The sequence below is a fragment of the Acromyrmex echinatior genome, chromosome 5, assembly GCF_024713525.1.
Source record: "Acromyrmex echinatior isolate Ae372 chromosome 5, ASM2471352v2, whole genome shotgun sequence".
Taxonomy (NCBI): Eukaryota; Metazoa; Arthropoda; class Insecta; order Hymenoptera; family Formicidae; genus Acromyrmex; species Acromyrmex echinatior.
In genome coordinates, this window is record NC_141856.1 from 5,501,995 (window position 1) to 5,520,849 (window position 18,855).

The window sequence follows — 18,855 nt, forward strand, 5'->3', positions numbered from 1 at the left end:
TCCGTGCCACCATCCTGGAACGCAAGCTGTTTGGGAATATTGTTCACCAGACACGGCATATGTTCACGAAGGTCTTATAGCAGCGAGGGAGCAGGTGGTGGCCGGGGAAGACAGGTATTTCTTAGAGTTTTTCAGGAAGCCATCTTTTTCTATTGCCGAGCAGGTATCGTGATATTTTCTATTATAATAGCCAGACGGATAGATTTCGAGCGTAAGATCTTTACAGCGAATACACAATAGTAAATCCAAACTACGTGCGACCTTCTTGTGATCTTTTATGAGAATTTTGTTCTATACGCTTTTTCTGTTCTGGGAAACTTTAAAAGAGATCCTGAGGAAAAAAAAAGGAAAATTAAACGCGAGACAAAAGATTGTCGATTTTCTGTTAAAAAAGGTATTTTTGTGAATTTTTTTTGGTTTCTATGTAACGTAATTTTTCGACTTATCTCCTTCGGTGTGACGTTACGATGATAATAACGCATTACGAAAGTCATGAATCAGTCTTCAATGATAAGAGAAAGCACACGTTTTTGAGGTAAGCGAAAAGTATGATAGTACAAAGCCCGAGTCTTCGTGAAATTATTGCTATTTAGATTATTATTAAATACAAATGTAATTACATTGAAATAAATTCTAATTATCTGTAATAATGATTAATCTCAGAAATACCTACGTATTTGTTTTTTATATTTATTACGAGCTTTTAGTTTCACTTTTACGTTTCATATTCTTTATTTCAAACAAAATGTCCAAAAGTAGTCATTATTTGATTGAGCAGAAAATATTATTCTGATCTTCATTTTCATTTTGAAACAAGATTTATATATATATATATATATATATATATATATATATATATATATATCAGAAAGCAGTACACGCGAAATATAAACAGACATAGTTAATCTTATTTTCTCCATACGATTAGTTTTTCATGATCACTTTTCTTTCGTAGATTGAGAGAATATGCACTGAAATTTGTTTTCTCTTTGTTATCTTCAATATTGATCGCGCCAATCGCAATCGGTCGATCGAGAAAGCGCATGGTTTGCAGTCGGGGATGAGCAATGCACAATTTACCACCTTGCAATAGCCTTGCAACAATCACGGAATGCACGTCGCAATTGTTGAGCACTTTCGCTCTCACGAGCGCATCGCCGATCGGCTGCGGAAACCACTGCTAATGTATTGCAGCAAAACTGGGAAACTCTCGACTGCGATCTAACTGTGGTGTAAAAAATTGTGAAAGCCAGAATCAGCTCGTTTACGAATACAAAATGTCTGATATTGAAACGTCCAGTCAAATCGTACGTGACAATTCTCATGCAGAGATCTACTCACACTTTTTCACTTATACAGAGCGTAATTCGAAATTCAAGGATAATATTATTGCAGCGTGAAACTTCGTGAAAGATTAAGTAATAAAAGTATAAGTCGTGTATTTTTTTCGTGCAGCAGTTTTTTTTTAAGTATATTATATTTAAAGTTTAATTAATCATAAGCGTTGATTAAAAAGTCATCTGTTTATGTGACGGGCATACAATGATATTATATAAACAAAACATTGCTGTACTCACACTATCACGCAGTTAGATTATTTTTTAACCAATGTTTATGGTTAATCAAACTTTAATTGTTTATATTTAAAAAACCTACTTTATGTACCTACTAAAAAAATGGCTTACACTTTTATTAATTTAATTTTTCTCGAAGCTTCAGGCTACAATAATATTACATTCGAATTTCGGGATACTCTATACATGATTGATATAAATTATCGTTTGGAAAATATTGTAATAATCTACGAATACTTAACGTGATTGAAAAATATAAAACATTATATACAAAGAGAGAAAAAAAGTGTCTCTAGATATAAATTCTAGGTATTAGAAAATGGAAAAGAGAAACATAAGATCATTTTTGTTTCTTCTTTACTACAGAATTTAATCATTCTTTTTAATTTTTCAATTTATATCCAAGATTTTTGTGTTTTTTACGAAACGAAACATTATCTCTTCATTTTGACGTAAGAAATGAAAATAAAAAAGGAGAAATTCATTTTTCAAGTAATTCTTAATTCTCATTTGTTTTAGAATCTTTTCTATGAATATATAATGGAAACTCGCCAATGACATATAGGTCTTCTAAAGAGACACCCCTCTATTTCTCAAAAACTATAACTATTGCACTTTATTAATACTGATATAAACATGAACTGTTCAGATATTAAAGTAGTAAGAACTCGTAATTCATATATTTATCATTTGTTCCTAAACAAAATCAGCTAAAAATTCTACAAGTATAGCGTAATGACCAGCACACTTGTCTATAAAACAGATCATAAGCTAGCTTAATCTTTATAGTATCAAATAACTATCAGAGCTGAAGGCAATCATGTATTTATAAAAAATTCTAAAAAAAAAGAGATTATACATATTTGCGTCTTACAGAACAGCCTTAAAGTATGCATATAAATAAAAAAAATATTTTATATCTAAATAAAAAAATTCTAGAAAATCTTATATATATTCACTTATAGATATTTTGTACAGATGACTCTCATGAAAGAAAAAGATATAGAAATATATAACATTACTGTTCACTATCAGTTTTGAGGCCTATTTTGTCAGATACTCATTTTTGCTTATTTCTAAGAGTGCTTATCTCATTAATCTAAAAATTTAATTATTACAAAATTGCAAGCTTTTTAAGATACTTTGTTATAATTATTATATTTCTCATTTCATATTTATTTGCATATTAAGTTAATTAATATTGAAAATTGTAGCTTGATGATTTAAGACACCTGTATGTTTAATTTTTTGTTTAAAATAAATTAACTTATTGTGAATCTTTTTATGATTTATAATATAGTATAAAAAGTAAAAATAAAATTTAAGCTTTCTTTTAAATAATACCTGTCAATTTATTAGGTGTTGGAATTAATTCGTAGCGTTTTTTAATGAAAGAATGTTATTTATTTCACATGAGCATTAAAAAATACATTAATGAAAGTACTTCCCATCACTTGTAAAACGCTACGAATTAATTCCAACACCTAATATTTTTTTATAAAATAATAAATTTAAGAATGAGAATAATAAAAATATGTTTAAAAATATGTTTTTAACATTATTAATATATGTTAATAAATAAAAAATGTTTCACATATAATAATAATAATGTATTAGGTATTGGAATTAATTCGTAGCGTTTTACAAGTGATGGGAAGTACTTTCATTAATGTATTTTTTAATGCTCATGTGAAATAAATAACATTCTTTCATTAAAAAACGCTACGAATTAATTCCAACACCTAATAATTAAATATGAATTTTGTGAGAACTATTAGTCAACATATTCGTCACGCATTTATCATATTATAATAGGTTAGATATATTTAAATTATTATTTTATGACTACATAAATAATTATATAGATACTTATAAAATATGATAAGTATAGTATTAATTAGATACAACTTAACTAGCACAATTTAGGAGAGAGGAACATGATATATTTTATAAATAAAATATCGATGAAGATTTATCATTTATAATAATCATATCGTATACATAAAATATGTGTTATATATGTTAGAATAAATCTACTTACAAAAACATAATACAGAACAGAACCGCATTGTTAGATTATTATTGGTTACACAATTGGTAAAAAATTACATCTAATCTGATTTTTTTAATTATATTATAATACATACAAACTAAGATGTAATAATATGGGATTTTTTATTTTTCAGGCTATCCCAAAATTCGGTGACTCAAAATACTCTAATAAAAGATTCTCGGAAAATTAAACAAAAAAATTATTTGTAAATTTTTATTTTAAGCAATAATTTTTGAGATGATAAGGGTTAAATATTTAAAGTCAATTACAGATTATATTAAACGCCTATCCATCGAGTTGCTCGTGCAGTAATATTAGTGACTGTTGATAAGTGCTCACTTGAGCGCGCTCTCTAAACTTACAGACATGTAAACGTAGTCTGTAATTGGCCATATTTGAACTGTTATATATCAGAAGATATATTGCTTAAAACAAAAATTTACAAATAACTTTTTTATTTAATTTTTTGAAAACTTTTTTGTTTATTTTGAGCTGTGAATTTTGGGACATCCTGTATATTTTATGCTTATTTATTTTATATTTTTATTACATGTCATTCAGTAATGAGAAAAACAATTGAATAATTGGTACACGTTAGGTATAACTATCCCCTACATCCTACACCCTACGCAGTAAAAAAAATTATGTATTTATGTACAATCCATTCACGTTCTTGTTAACAGTTTATGTTGAATTTTTTAATGTATTCGAGTGTTATTTTAACAATAATGTGATTATATTTAAAGATTTTGTGTTAAATTTATTCAACATTTCTTAGTGTCAAAATGACGCAATTTGAATAAATAACGTAAAAATAAAGTGTTTTAAAACATAAATTCTAAGATGAATAAAAAAAAATAAAATGTGGGTTAATTTAACATATCATAAATGTTAATTTTACTGAAAAAAATATGCTTCCATGTGTTCACAAATTGTGTCGATATTATCTGTTTTTGTATTTATTCTTTTACATAATATTTGTGTAATCTTCTAAAGTATTCATCTTATGTTAAATTAATCCATGGAGCGTAGAGCAGAGCATAGGGTCTCTGATGAGGTTTCAGTAACAATGGATTTTTTTTGGAATTAGGTTATTACCTAAATGTCCAATCGCCACCCTCCCTCCCCCCCCAACTTCATCCTGAAAATTTATACATCAATACACTAATATTATATATGAGATCTATACTTTACCGCCGATGCGAATGGCGCTGGTGATTAAAGACTTTTTAATCATCAGATAGAGTAGAGTCATTTTTTCAGCTCTTTAAATGTGAAAAATCGTATATAGATGTAGGTGAGATTGAACTCGAATCTACAGCTCGTAAGCTAATCGCATCGAGCGATAAGCCACTCGACGTCAAATTATACATATATTACTTATTATCTAGCCGAGCGAACAAAAATTCCTCTCTGTATATGACGCAAAAGTTCATGTTCAATTCAATTACATTCCATTTCGTTGAATAATAGATCATTAAACTATCTTACTCAAGAATGATGTGGCTCCAAGACCATGGTATTATTTATGAATATATCAAATTATGTTCATGTAAATATTTGATCTTTAAATTAGTCGATCTGTAAAATGTACAAACAACTTTTCTTCGTCATTAGTCGTAATGATAACTATTGTTATTATAACTAATGACGGAGAATTATTTATATATTTTATGTTTTTGAGGTATAATTTATTCATTGAATTATATATTCTATTCTGTTCTCTGAACATAATTTTTGGTAAATATTCAAAAGATCAGCACCTTCAAAAATCAATAACCTTGACATATGTACAATATATTGTCAAAGTCGTGACTCTGAGTAACACCCAAAATTTTAGCCATCGCTCGTTATTTATTAAAAAGTTAACTAAAAAATTTGAAAAATAATCTGTGAGAAAAATAATGTTCTTTTTTACTATATAAAACACAAATTTTTGACTTTAAAATATATTTTACGACTTTCCATGTGAAGCAAGCTCCACCTCACCTCTCCTCCTGCCTAGACATGCACAATTTCTAGTGGAAAGTTTCCACGCGACGCGACTTTCACCCATCTGAAAAAGAGCGTGAAAAGTCGTGCACCCCTGAAGCAGAGGGCGAGATGGGATGAAAATCACTTTGCATGAAAGTCGTGCGCCCCTGAAGCAGGGAGGGGGAGGGGGGTAAGTCGCTTCGTGTGGAAAGTCGCGAATGCTCCTTGGCAGGAGGGAAGATGAGGTAAAACTCTCTTCGCTTGGAAAACTATTACGTAAGCAAAGAAGGATATAGAATAGTTTTTAATGTTATGTATTGCAGAAATAAAATGTTATTTTTTCAAATTTTTTTTGTTAATAACGTTTTAACAAATAACGAGCGACGGCTAAAACTTGTTGAAGTCACTCAGAGAAGTGAAGGTCACTCATGACCTTCCAAGGTCAGGGTCATGACCTTGACAACATATGTCAAGGTCATTGATTTTTGAAGATGTTGGCTCTTTGTGAATATTAACCGAATTTTTTTCAAAATTTAATCGTGTTTTACAAAATATTTTATAGTATTTTATTCAGATCTTGCATATGACGTATGATGTTCTCTAGGTGAAAAGTGTTATGTCTGCTAAACTTTTCGTGGAAACGTGGACGTGAACGATTGCTGTTCCCCGTTGCAAAGGGTTGCAAGGTACGAAGGAGAACTATCATCTTTCTCCTCTCTCGATTCTGTTTTTTTTTCTTTTTCGTTCTTTTTCCTTTTCTTTATTTCTCAAAGGATGCTATTTATATCCATCTTTCCGTCGCCATTGTAAATATATAATTACTGCTTGAAATTCTCTGAAGTATTTGAAGTTTGACGATTGACAATCTGAGAGAAGTGTGTTTTATTTCGCTAATATTGGTTAAATTTTTTCATTTTTTGGAAAAATTATAATCGATATCGCGATTATATTTCTGCACAATTAGATACCATATTAGTGACATCGCGTTCATTTCTGCTAATCTCACTACTGATATTTTAATCGAGTGATCCAAAAGATCATCAACTGGCACCTCACAAAAATTATTAATTTCTTTTTATGGTTTTTTAAAATCTTTTTTATGATATTGGTAAACGAGGAAGTGAATAAAGACGAATATAAATGGAGAAATGTTTTCTTGAATTTTTATGGATCTTGCTGTAAAAAAAGATGACCTGATCCTACACGATCAACAATATTGATTAGTAATATCGAATCAGTAATACTGACAAACGTCTATTAATCTGGCATAGCCACTTTAGCGCAATCGAACGCAATTGATATCAAATTTTTATTTTTTTTGCTCTATTTTCGATTTTTTTGCTTTAGTCGATTCGCTGAATTGATATGCCAACTCAAGAATGACGTTAGTCATAAAGAAAGAAAAGGAGGAAATTAAAAATCAACTACGTATTTGTAATTAAACTGGACCTCCTCCCCTCATACTGAAAAAATATGCAGCTGTAATGAAGTCAAAAGTATATCAGATTTTTTGTTTTTTATTTGCTCCAAGATAGCGCAAAAAAAATTTGGAAATTTAACATTTTTAAAGAAGTATCAAAATGGCCTGTGCCGCGAGATAAATAATCTCTCTATCACTAAAGATTTATTTGCTAACATGTATTTGATAACCAAAAGTACACTCAGCAAGCAACGGACTGTCGAAATATGATCAAATCTAATTTTTTACTGTTTGTCAACATGTGAAAAACAAATAGTTGCGCACTTCAAGTTTCTCTTCTATCTCCAGAATTATTTGCTCATATGTGTTTGATACCAAAATAATCCTTAGAAAACTACTATCGAAATATACAAAACCCAATTTTTTTCTAACAATAATACGTGAGAAATCAATTCCTTCCAACCAATCAGCGCGCTGCACTATTTCTCAGGTATCGAAATTAGCAAAACAATCGAATTTTGTTTTTTTTTTAATAGTACATTGCCTGAGGATTTTGATACAAAATGTATGTAAGCAAATAATTCTTCAGACATTGTTTAAGAGAATTTATGATACAGTACTATAATTGGCTGGAAAAAACTTTTTATTTCTTACATTTTATAATTAATAAGAAATTGGAAATAAGAGATTTTGTTTCTTTTTTTGACATTACATTATCTAAAGATTATTTTCATATCAAAAACATGCGATCAAATAATTCTGTAGATATTGTTTAAGAGAATTTACGATACAGCGCTGTGATAAACTGAAAAAATTCTCCATTTTTCACGTTTTACGATTAGCAGAAAAATCAAATTTTTTTTCGATAGTACATTGCCTAAGGATTATTTTGGTACCAAAAACGTGCGAGCAAATAATTCTATCTAGCTCGAATGGAAATAGAGCGAAGCGCGTAAGCGTTTGGTATAAACTGTTTATTTTTCAAATGTTGCAATTAGCAAAAAAATCGGGTTTTGTCATACTTCAATAGTACGTTCCCTAAGAATTATTTTGCCCCAAATACATGCGGGCAAATAATTCTGTGGAGATCGAGATGGAGATAGAAAAAGAACTTTAATCACGGCACAGAGCATCCTTGACAAATCAATTATTTTTCACATATTATAATTAACAAAAAAAATGGGATTTTAGTTTATTTCTATAGTACAATGTTTCAGGATTATTTTGGCACCAAATAGATGCGAATAAATAATTCTGAGGAGATAGAAAAGAAATTTGGAGAAATTTGTTTTTCAAATGTTACACTTGGTACAAAAATCAGATTTAGTCATATTTCAACGTTACTTGCAGAATATTTTGACACTAAATACATGCAAATGAATCGTTAATGATAGAGGTTACAAAACTCGTGATGCACGTATATGTATTGATATTTTTTTAATGTTAAATTTCTAAATTCTTTTTGTCTATCTTGGAAAAAAAATCTAATTTCATTGTATTGCTATTGTATATGTATATTTTTTTCAGTATGGAGGAATCAACTTAATGGCAACCTATACCTTTCACCCCCTTCCTTTTTAAACACGATTTCATAATTTACTTGAGCAAAAAACAACAACAAACAATATCTTTTTGCAGTAACGAGCTTATAACTATCCTGATTGCCTATACAATCATGATTGCTTCTTAAGAGCACAAGTATAATCATTAATGTATATGCTCAGTATATGCTCAGAAATGTAAACAATATCGTGAGAAATGGACGATATAGCTCCGCTCTACCCTTTGATTTTTCATTTTCTGTCGTTTTTCAATACTTGTAATCAGGTTGTAAGAATACCAATATTGGTAACCTGACAGTATTATTGAACAATAAGTATATTTTATTTTAATTTTATGTATACTATCTATTGCACTGTGATAGGTATACTGTGACATGGATCCTAATAAAGGGAAACTGCGAGAATCAAAATTTAGGTCATCGTCAATATTCTATGTTAATCCATCAATATTAACTACACGATCAGTAATATTGTCAGTATTTGTTAATACTGACAGTATTATTAACCGTGTACCTTAAGAGGATTACATTGCGCAGTTTATACACGCGACATCACTTACTTAAATTACAGAAGAATATAAGTTTAATTACAAGGTTAATCTACATAATTTATCGAGAAACATTAATGATTTAGAACGCTAAAATAAAATATTTCTACGATTGAGATATTTGATAAGTGTAAAGTACCGATGTGTCGATTCTTTAACATTAGACGTCATGCTCCTCTTGAAGCAAAAAAGCAAATTCCGTAATTAATTGTAATGTAAATACGTGTAATTAATTTCCTCGAAGTCGTAATATCAAACGTAATTTGCTGAAATACGATCGCACGAGACAAGCTGAAGACGCCCGAACGTACTTACGTGCGTTCAAGAAATCGAGGTATTGGTAGAGTGAGATAAACTCTGTGTACATCCCAGAGTGATCGAGGCGAAGAAGTTTCTGAACGCCTTGGGTAATGTGATTGAGGTTTGCTAGAAATGAGAAAGAGCATAAAAGGTTAATTGCTGTTACTGCAAAAAAGAGATTATATTTGTTCTGGGAGTTAATTATGTATCTTGAAACGAGGTGAAAATTGCAAAAGTGAACAAATTTACTGAGTTAAAAACTGAACCTTTTAATAATTGTGGAACTTAATCTTTGTCTCATCAGGCACGTAGTTTTGCAGTGTTCATGCGAGATGATTTTTGTCCTACTGAAAAGTAGCTAGTTGACGATAGAGTGATCTCGGAATGATTCAAAACGTTTCTGAACGCTTTGAGTAAATTATACCTGAAGTTTCCGAACGCCTGAGGTGCAGAATAGCATTAGAACGCACTAAAGCACTCCAGAGTTATCAGCGTAATTCCTGAACGCAGCAATCCCTGCATTTTCGCGACTTGCTCTTTGGTCTCTCTCTCTTCTGAAGTTCCTTTTTAACTTTGAAAACCTATCTGTCCCTTTCGGGAGGAATTTTTTCCCGGAGGAAGTCCTAATCGTACGTTCAAGAGACTGAGAATCGTAGCTTATTTCCTCTATCCATATCTAATATGTGTAATTGTACAATTGTACAATCACAACGCGCCAAATCGGAAATAAATGTATAGCCATCTTTTTTTGCCGATGCAATACATCTCGGTATTTTCGAAGGTTACACCTTTGAGATTGAGATTTTTCGAATAAGAATCGAACGAGGAAGTATTCGGTGTGCGCGCAATGGAATCAAATTTATACTTAATCTATCATATTTATCCCATTCCTCTTGAGAGACATAATCCTCTCGATATCCTTCGTTGATATCAAGAAATCTGAATACTTGATGTTTTGCAATTTTTCAGTTTAAACTACAAACTAAGAATTATCCTTGTATTAGAGTGACAGGCAAAGTTATGATTTGAATACAATTAACATGCACATAGATCGTGTGTCAATTAAACGACGCGCAACGCGTGAAACTCTCGGATACGTGTATATAATTTAAAGAATTTTCGCGATAAGAGTGCGCATATTTTCGCGAAAAGGAGAAAGGAGATCGACGAAGCCATTGAAGTCACGCGCGAATTTCTTAGTCAGCGGCCATGACAGAGAAGTCGCAACCTTTCCGAACGGAGACGCCAACGTGCGAGTCGGTTCGCTCAAGTAATTGCGCCATTGCCTCGGCGCAAGACTCGATTTATCGAGCGTCGTACGTTCGATAAATCGAGGCGACACCCTGAGGCTCATGCATGCGGGACTGGTTCACGTTTACTTCGCAGGGGCCCAGTTTTTCACGACCGCGAGTCGCGTATCGCCGATCACAACTGGAACGTCTCGTTCGGTCACGCGCAATCGCTGCACCACACTATCAATATCGCTGTTTATTAATAAAATATATATATATATATACGGCCACGTGACCTAGGCCGCGTATATTTGCAGGCGCGTAACCGATTCAATGTTGCTTAACCAACCGACAAAAGGCTCCTGCAGACCGGATGTCTCTTTTCCGCGAAATACTTTGAATTTAAAATTTAATATTGAACATTTCCCTATTTTCTGTTTACAGTTTTAAAGTTTAATTGAAACTCGATATCTTTAGTCACTGATGCGCAACCTTTCTTAAACCGGGGATCATTTTTAGATGTAGGGTATATATATTTGGCGGGCACACATCGATAAACAGATTTTATTTAATTTACTAAATTACTTTATAATTTACTGTATGTATTATTATATATCTACATTATATAAAACAGATAAAACTTCATCATAATATCAATAAGAAAATTATATATATATATATATATATATATATATATATATATATATATGTATATATAAATATAAATATATATACATATGTATATTGGTATTAAATATTATTAAGATAATATTTTTATGTTTATTTATTCAAGTTATTTATTTTCATGATTGTTTTTACACTTCTTACTTACTGTACACTTCGTGTAAAAATAACTATTAGGATGATTAACTTTGAATTTTATCTCATTAATGAGAAAATAAAACGTCAAGATAATTGATAAAAATCAAATATTATACAAAAATTTCATTTATTTATGAAATATAAGCTACATTTTCAAACATAAGTTCTTAAAGATTTGAAATCTCAAATACACTTTAAATTTGTATAATATATAGAGGAAAAGCCGCTATTATGAGATACCGAGTTTATTTTAAATAAATACTAGAAATCTATAAGCATTAAAAAAATAATATTTAGATTATTTTAAAGGGAATTTAATAAGCTTTAAGATAAATTTATATAAAATTTAATTCAAATTCCATTTTTTTTGAAAATTAAAGAAATGTAAAATGTGAGCAAATCACAAAGTCAAAAAATTGTACTCCTAATATGAGATGCTCCGAGAAATCGATAGTAAAACAAAATATATTGCAATTAAAAAAACTTTAAACTTTGTTTTTAAAATCCAAACAGCCAGCGTACGAAAAATGAACACGTGATAGATAATATCCAGAACTTGTCTTCAGGTAATTGGAAATCAAGTATCGCACAAATAGGCATTCGACATTCATTCCAGTCCTTTTTATTATTGTACAATAACATTTATACTTTAGCGATTACGATTTTCACTATGACATAAGAGCATGAGTTATTTTATATTAGAAATACCCTGTATCTCATATTATCTTATGGTTTTACGATCGTCAAATCTAACTTCTGTAATTAAACAATTCAACATATCCCGTATTTTTCTATTAGTATGATCTTACTCTATCACTATATGAAGAATTTTTATTGCCAAATATTTATTTATTAAATAATAAAACAAGGTTCAAAGACTCATCTCATTGAAAGACATTCAAATTCTAAAATCTTTTTTTACAATGACTACAGGCATGATCTAATAATGAATTTTCTACTAAATAGTTTTCAATCCAAAAGCAATAAATTCATGATGGAACCAATAGATAGCGTTTATTAGTTTAGCAGAAACGCCTATCTCATAATAGAAGGCTTTCCTCTACAATTATATTTTCACAAAATTAGTTGGCGAGCTGTGGATTGCGCATCACTTTATTTAGCTATTGATGCTTCCGTATACTGAAGCGGTTATTATGTCTTTCTTACAATTAGAAAAGTCTCTTATTTGTAATTGCAAATGAAAACGTTTTCGAAAGATGTGAGGATTGAGAAATCGATATTTCTAAAGAGGCATAAAATAATTAACGCACATAATAAACAGTTTTCTAGTTGGCATAACGTGCAACAATTCATGACTAAGTTTCGTAATGCGTATAAGCGATAATGACTTTCAAGCGGATATTCTGGATTTGCGTAATAATAAGTATGATATATTCTGCAGTATTTATAGTTTTATTTTTTCATTCGTTCATAATTGATATATGTGTATCTATAAAAAATTAAATCAAGAGCATCGTGTTACGTCACTATAGATAATTGTGACAAAAAAACACACAAAGTTGAACTTAAACATTCTGTAAGTTTGTAATTAATTTGAAAAGTTTTTTTTGAAAACTTTTTAAATATACGTAAATAAATATACGTAAATATATTAAATATAATATATTTAATATATTTAATATATTATAAGTTTATAATAATATATATGAAATATATTAAATATATGTTATCGATAATATTAGCCTATTTAAAAAGGAAACGTCATTGAAAATACATTCAATTTTTAATAGCTGATAAATTTATTTGCAATGTTACTATTGCGACTGTTCTTCACTCTTTTTTTTAAATTATTATATATTTAGTATGAGTATATAATTGTGCTGATTGTGCGATATCACGACGAGAATATTGAAGATAACAGCTGTGAAAGTTAACAAGTACACGAACTGGCACAGTTCTCTTTTTGCAATATATATTTTGTATGGCACACAAGGTGGTCATAATTTCCGAAAACTCGTTATACCGCAGGCTCCACAGCGAAGAAAATGCATTCGCTAGAGGACCACGTTCTTGTTAAACGAATCTTGAATATTTTAATATCTATATATGTTCTCATATTTTCCGATCCGTAATCTTAACTGCAATAAACATAATATTATCATAATATAACATTTACTGATTTCCATTACTGAAAATATTGATAAATTAGTGTATAATAGTTTATATCATATAATTATTAATATATTATTTTATAATAATTACGTAAGATAGTCATAAAATATTTAAACGAGACTCGTGACGCAAACAAAATGCGTATGTTATTCTAGCTTGATCTTTGACTAATTTTGCGAAATATAAAATTAACTGAACATTTTTTATTTTTATTTCGTCTGTTTTTAATAAATTTTATAATGATTTAAGCTTCTTTAATATCAATATGATTACTTTGGTAAATTAAAAGAATTTATTGCGTGGAATAATAATAATTATGTAGCTAATAAACAATGCTATATGACTCGCGTTACTATATTTAAGTATTGATAAAAGTTGAATAAGAAAGCAGCGTCACTGTGTTGTGAAAGAATTGTTTGAGCGAGAGCAAATACTATTATTGCTTAAAGTAATATTTCATTTCAATAGTTTTTATTGATTTTTTCCAATAATATTTTATTTGAAGAAAAACAAAATTTATGAAAGCAAGCGAGAGAAAGTATGGCTTTGAATTTCTAAAATATAATTGTGATATAGGACAGGTACAACATATAATAGTTGTTCGTTAAAAGGATTAAAGGATTATTTTGCCAGTAATATATATATATAAAATTCATTAATTAAAGACAGAAAGTTCAATGCGTTTGACAGAAAGTAGAAAAACGAATGCAATGAGAAAAATGTGAAATCAGTAGTTGAATCACTATCCTTCAGGAAGGAGGATTGGTATTTCTCTCCTTTTTCTTCTCTCTCTCTCTCTCTCTCTCTCTCTCTCTCTCATCTCCTTTCCTCTCACGCTCTCTGAGGTGCCAGCCAGTTTCGTGATACGAAGCGGTTTGGATCGATAGAGAGTGAGCTCCTTCGAGCCCTCTCGGCCTGGCGATTCCTGGAGGATTCGGAGAAAGCCGAAATGCTCTTGAAGAAGGCCCCGGCAACCAGGCCTCGATTTCCGACCCGGGGACCAATGACCTTTGTTCTTGTCTGGAGGGTTCGAGGACTCGAGTGGACGATGAAAGTCTGAGATCGCAAGTCGAGTCGAGGCAAGGAGACGCCAGCTGTGTGCCGGAAAATCGAAAACGCAGCTGCTCGAGAACGAACCGCCGCTATTTCGAAGGAGTCGATGGATTTCAAGCCGATAGAATATTATACACGGCCGCTACACTTGAATCCATACCGAAATAGTTCGAAATAGTGCGCGCGCGCGCACACAGCCTGTGTATACAGGATCGTGGCACACAATGAAATATGAGAACAACATATGAACAACAAAGAATATATGGTAGAGAATTATATGACGTCGATTGAAGTAATTTAGATTTTTGTCTTCGTTGAAAAAAATTTAACGTTTCATTATTCTCGAGATCTAGATTAACGTATCACTGAAATATGAAAGATAAAAACAATTATAAGTTGAATAAGATATTAGTTGAATAAGAGAGTTACTTGGAATTACATTTGAACAAAATGCTTAATTCCTACAAATTTACTACAGTCTCGCATTCGTCAATTTCTTTCTCTGTCAAACGCTCTCGTTGCTGTACATTTTGAGTGTGTATTTTTGAAGCGAAGTTGAGTGGTTTTCCCCTTGCAAAATGCTCTTTAGTGCCATTTTGTGGAATATTTTACGCAAAGAACGTTTCGTATTCCATATAAAACGAAAAATCGTTAAATCTTTGGTTCGTCTGGCTCATCGCATATGGTGCGCCTCATCTTATCGAATCCAGGCTGCATAAAATGCGTTATCTCCACCCTTACGATAAAATTCAAGTCGCAAACGTTAACATATTGTCTGTCCAGTAAGTTTTTTTTTTTTTTTACGTTTTATCGCATGGTAGAATTTTTATCATTGTAAGCATATAATGATGAAATATTGTGTAATGTGATTAAATAAAATATCCTCGTAGGTATTGCGTTGAATAGCATACTTTTTAATTTGTTTTTACATAAGGTTTGTTCTTATAGCTGAACTAGTGTGCACTTTTGGAACCTAAAGTAAAATAAGTGAGTAGTATAATAAAATATTTGATATTTAGCTAAAGTGAGAAGAAAAGTTCTAGTGCAATCTAATGCAAAAATAAAAAAAAATAAATCTTTAATTGTTATCTATTTGTCATTCAGAATTTTATACTATATAGCATTAATTTTTTTACAAGTTTTTAAATATTTTGTAACATATTGGTCATCAATGACCACCAATATACGTACCATTTTAAAAATCAGTGGGGCCAGTCACCATTAAAATCTAACTAAAGTCTAAACGCTAATCCGGAGCGTACACGCATGTAAACTCATGCCAGCTTTCCTTTAGCTTCGCTTCGTCTCGATTTTTACTTTTATCGCTTCCTGGCTCCGTATCTCTCGAGGAAATGGAGAAAGAGAGAACCATGCACCACTGCCATCCCGCCACCATCACCGTCGTCGTCGCTGCCATCATCGCTGCTGCGAGAGCAGCAGTTTAAAGGTAAACGGGTTTCTCTCTGCTCGCGCAGACACACCGTACCACATCCACCAGGAGGCTAGGCCTCGCTCTCAGCTCTCTCGCTGGCCCCGCTGTATACGTACCTACATACGGTGATACAGTACGCAGTGATATTCGTGCGCCCGGCACGAATCGCCATTGCGAATCGCATATTGAGGCAACGGTGCCTGCCTGCCCGGTTGTCTGGTTTCCAGTACCCGCTCGATGCATATCGCGCACGCTGCTTCAAAATTTCATGAACTCGATAAAGGGAATTAGAGAATATCCGCGCGCGAGTAGTAATAAACATTACAATGAGAAAGCAAGGAAGGGAAAAGAGAGCCTCGACTTCAAGCTCGAAGTGTGTTGTTATTGTCAGCCGAGTCGATGTTTTCATCGATCCAGCTAAAAGTTTCTTTTTTTTACATATTTTTAGTTTTCGATACCATTGCTCGGTTAAAAATAGCTGTGTTCAAAAGTATTGCGAGTTGTGAGTTTAAGGATGTGTTGCACTCATTTTTACAAATATGTTAATATTTATATTTTAAATAAATTATATACATATGAAAGTTGGGTTTATAACGTTCTATTTCATTTTGAACTATATTTTTATTGTTTATTTATATTGGTTGTTATTAAAAATTATTTTATTCGAGATTGGTACAGAGTTTATTTACACTTACTTAACAACACATTTACATAATATTATTTATAGTTATCTTCAAAAAACGGATTTATTGTTTTTTTTTGTTGTAAAAATAATTCATAGGATATACACAACTTAATTATTTCCTATTTATATATTTTTAGAAAGATCATTATCTTGTGATTTTTTATTTTTAACTATTTTAAATTTACAAAAATAGATATCTAATATTAATAAAGAGATAAATATTTATAATAATAAAATCTTAATTTATTATTTGTCATTAATTATATAAGTAATTATATAAGCAATAATAATTATATTATATTACATCTAATACATGTTAATACTTGTTAGCATATCGACAAGCATGATTTTTAATTTAAATGTTTAGTAAAAATCTTGTTGACGTTAAACAAAAGTTGTCAACTCTTTAATAAATACATATACAATTAATTTCTAACATTCTGAAGGGAGCACACATTCTCCTAAAGAATTCAACAAATATCCATTTTTACATTGGCATCCTATCACGCATTGCTGAAAAAAGAATAATATTGTAAAATATCGAAATTTATTATAATATACATATATGATTAGGCTAATGTTCTACAGTTAATCGCTTGAAAAGAAGTATGAAACTTTCAATGGAATTAGCGTATTTAGCAAATTAAATAATATATACTAATTTGCAGGCTTGATTAGGCAGCGTGTTACAAGATGGTGGACATGTCAATCCACAAGTGTTCCACTCTGCATTTCTCTGGCACCTTTTTGCAATAGTCGTGCCTGTGCTTGTACAATGTTACAAAAATTATATCAAGTTCAATTATGATATTAAAGTTATTATGTAATTAAAAAAGGGAATTAAAATATACAATAATTGTTTATGAAAGATCGAATTAGTCGTAGACCGAGAAAACTTAATGAATTCACGTAAAAACTTATTGCAAAGCACTCCAATCATTACAAACAATACGAAACTAGCGCGAGACATGGTTAATAATTCTTTATTTCATCGACTGATACCGAAATATGAAACATGCTATGCTTTTATACCCACCTGTTTATCAGCAGACCTTGTCAGCAGTTTATTTAAAAAAATAATATGTATTATCTCTCTCTAACCCTATTGCGTCAGCACAGATGTTCATGATGTTACGCATACATATAACATTACATAAAAACTACGTTGCATTACCATTAATAACATTCCTCAGAATTTCAACATGCGTAGTTGTAATCATAATATGAGAACTTAAATTTTTGTATAAATACTTTTGAAATATTTAGATTGATTTATGCAAAATTTCATTGCGATGCAGAGTAGTTGTTCCATAAATAAATAATAAAAACAAGTAATCTCTACATTACAATAAAATTTTACACAAATTATATCTTGGATATTTAAAGTACTTATATAAAAAAATTGAATTTTTTTGTCATTATTTTATATATTTCCATAGATTTTCATTAGAACACAGAGATGAAAAAATACTATTTATTGAAATAATTTTTGTTCCAACTTCTAAATCGCTGCGCAGTAGAAAATGCAAATCTAGCTAAATAAAATTCCAATTTTTAAAAGATAATGAAATTATGTTAATAATTTTTGTAATCACTAATTTTGAATTTAAATTTTTTAAAAAATTTCATAATTTCGAACTATTTCCGAAATACATGTAGCTGGGACACAAACTTTATAGACACTTTGTATTACGAATAAGATTTCTCTGTTTTGGCCAACTTAAACAAATAATAAGTTTTGCTTTCATGAAAAAATAATTCCGATCATTTTTCAGTATTATTTACACACTTAATGAAATCTACCATGATAGAAGATAAAATATTTGCAAAAAGTTGCAAAACTAACACATTTTTATGATACTTAAAATATATCCTACAAAAATTATAATGATGATATAATTTCTTCAGTTGAAGCTTTTTCTACTCAATAATATATGCTAATTACAAAATAAAAGTACTTAGTATCTTCTTATTAAATTTCTTCGAATTAAAATAAGACATTTAACATTAACTGAAAGTAATTTAATTTTTAAAATAAATATAAAAATGCTATCTACAATTTAATTGA

The 18,855-nt window shown here is 30.3% G+C and overlaps 1 protein-coding gene, 1 long non-coding RNA gene and 1 pseudogene across 7 annotated transcripts in view; 1 reads left to right on the top strand and 2 right to left on the bottom strand.

Moving 5' to 3' along the window:
• mura (ring finger protein murashka) overlaps positions 1–18,855 on the top strand; it is an 83,714-nt gene that overhangs the window by 39,598 nt on the left and 25,261 nt on the right. The gene's annotated exons all lie outside the window — the stretch shown is intronic.
• Positions 1,982–11,217, bottom strand: LOC147909735 (uncharacterized). Its single transcript, XR_015545156.1, has 2 exons — positions 3,059–11,217; positions 1,982–2,918 (listed from the first exon to the last, which is right to left on the bottom strand). It is a non-coding gene; the product is annotated as an uncharacterized LOC147909735 (long non-coding RNA).
• Positions 12,080–17,565, bottom strand: LOC147909736 (chymotrypsin inhibitor pseudogene; annotated as a pseudogene). Its single transcript, XR_015545200.1, has 2 exons — positions 17,446–17,565; positions 12,080–17,300 (listed from the first exon to the last, which is right to left on the bottom strand). The product of XR_015545200.1 is annotated as a chymotrypsin inhibitor pseudogene (transcript).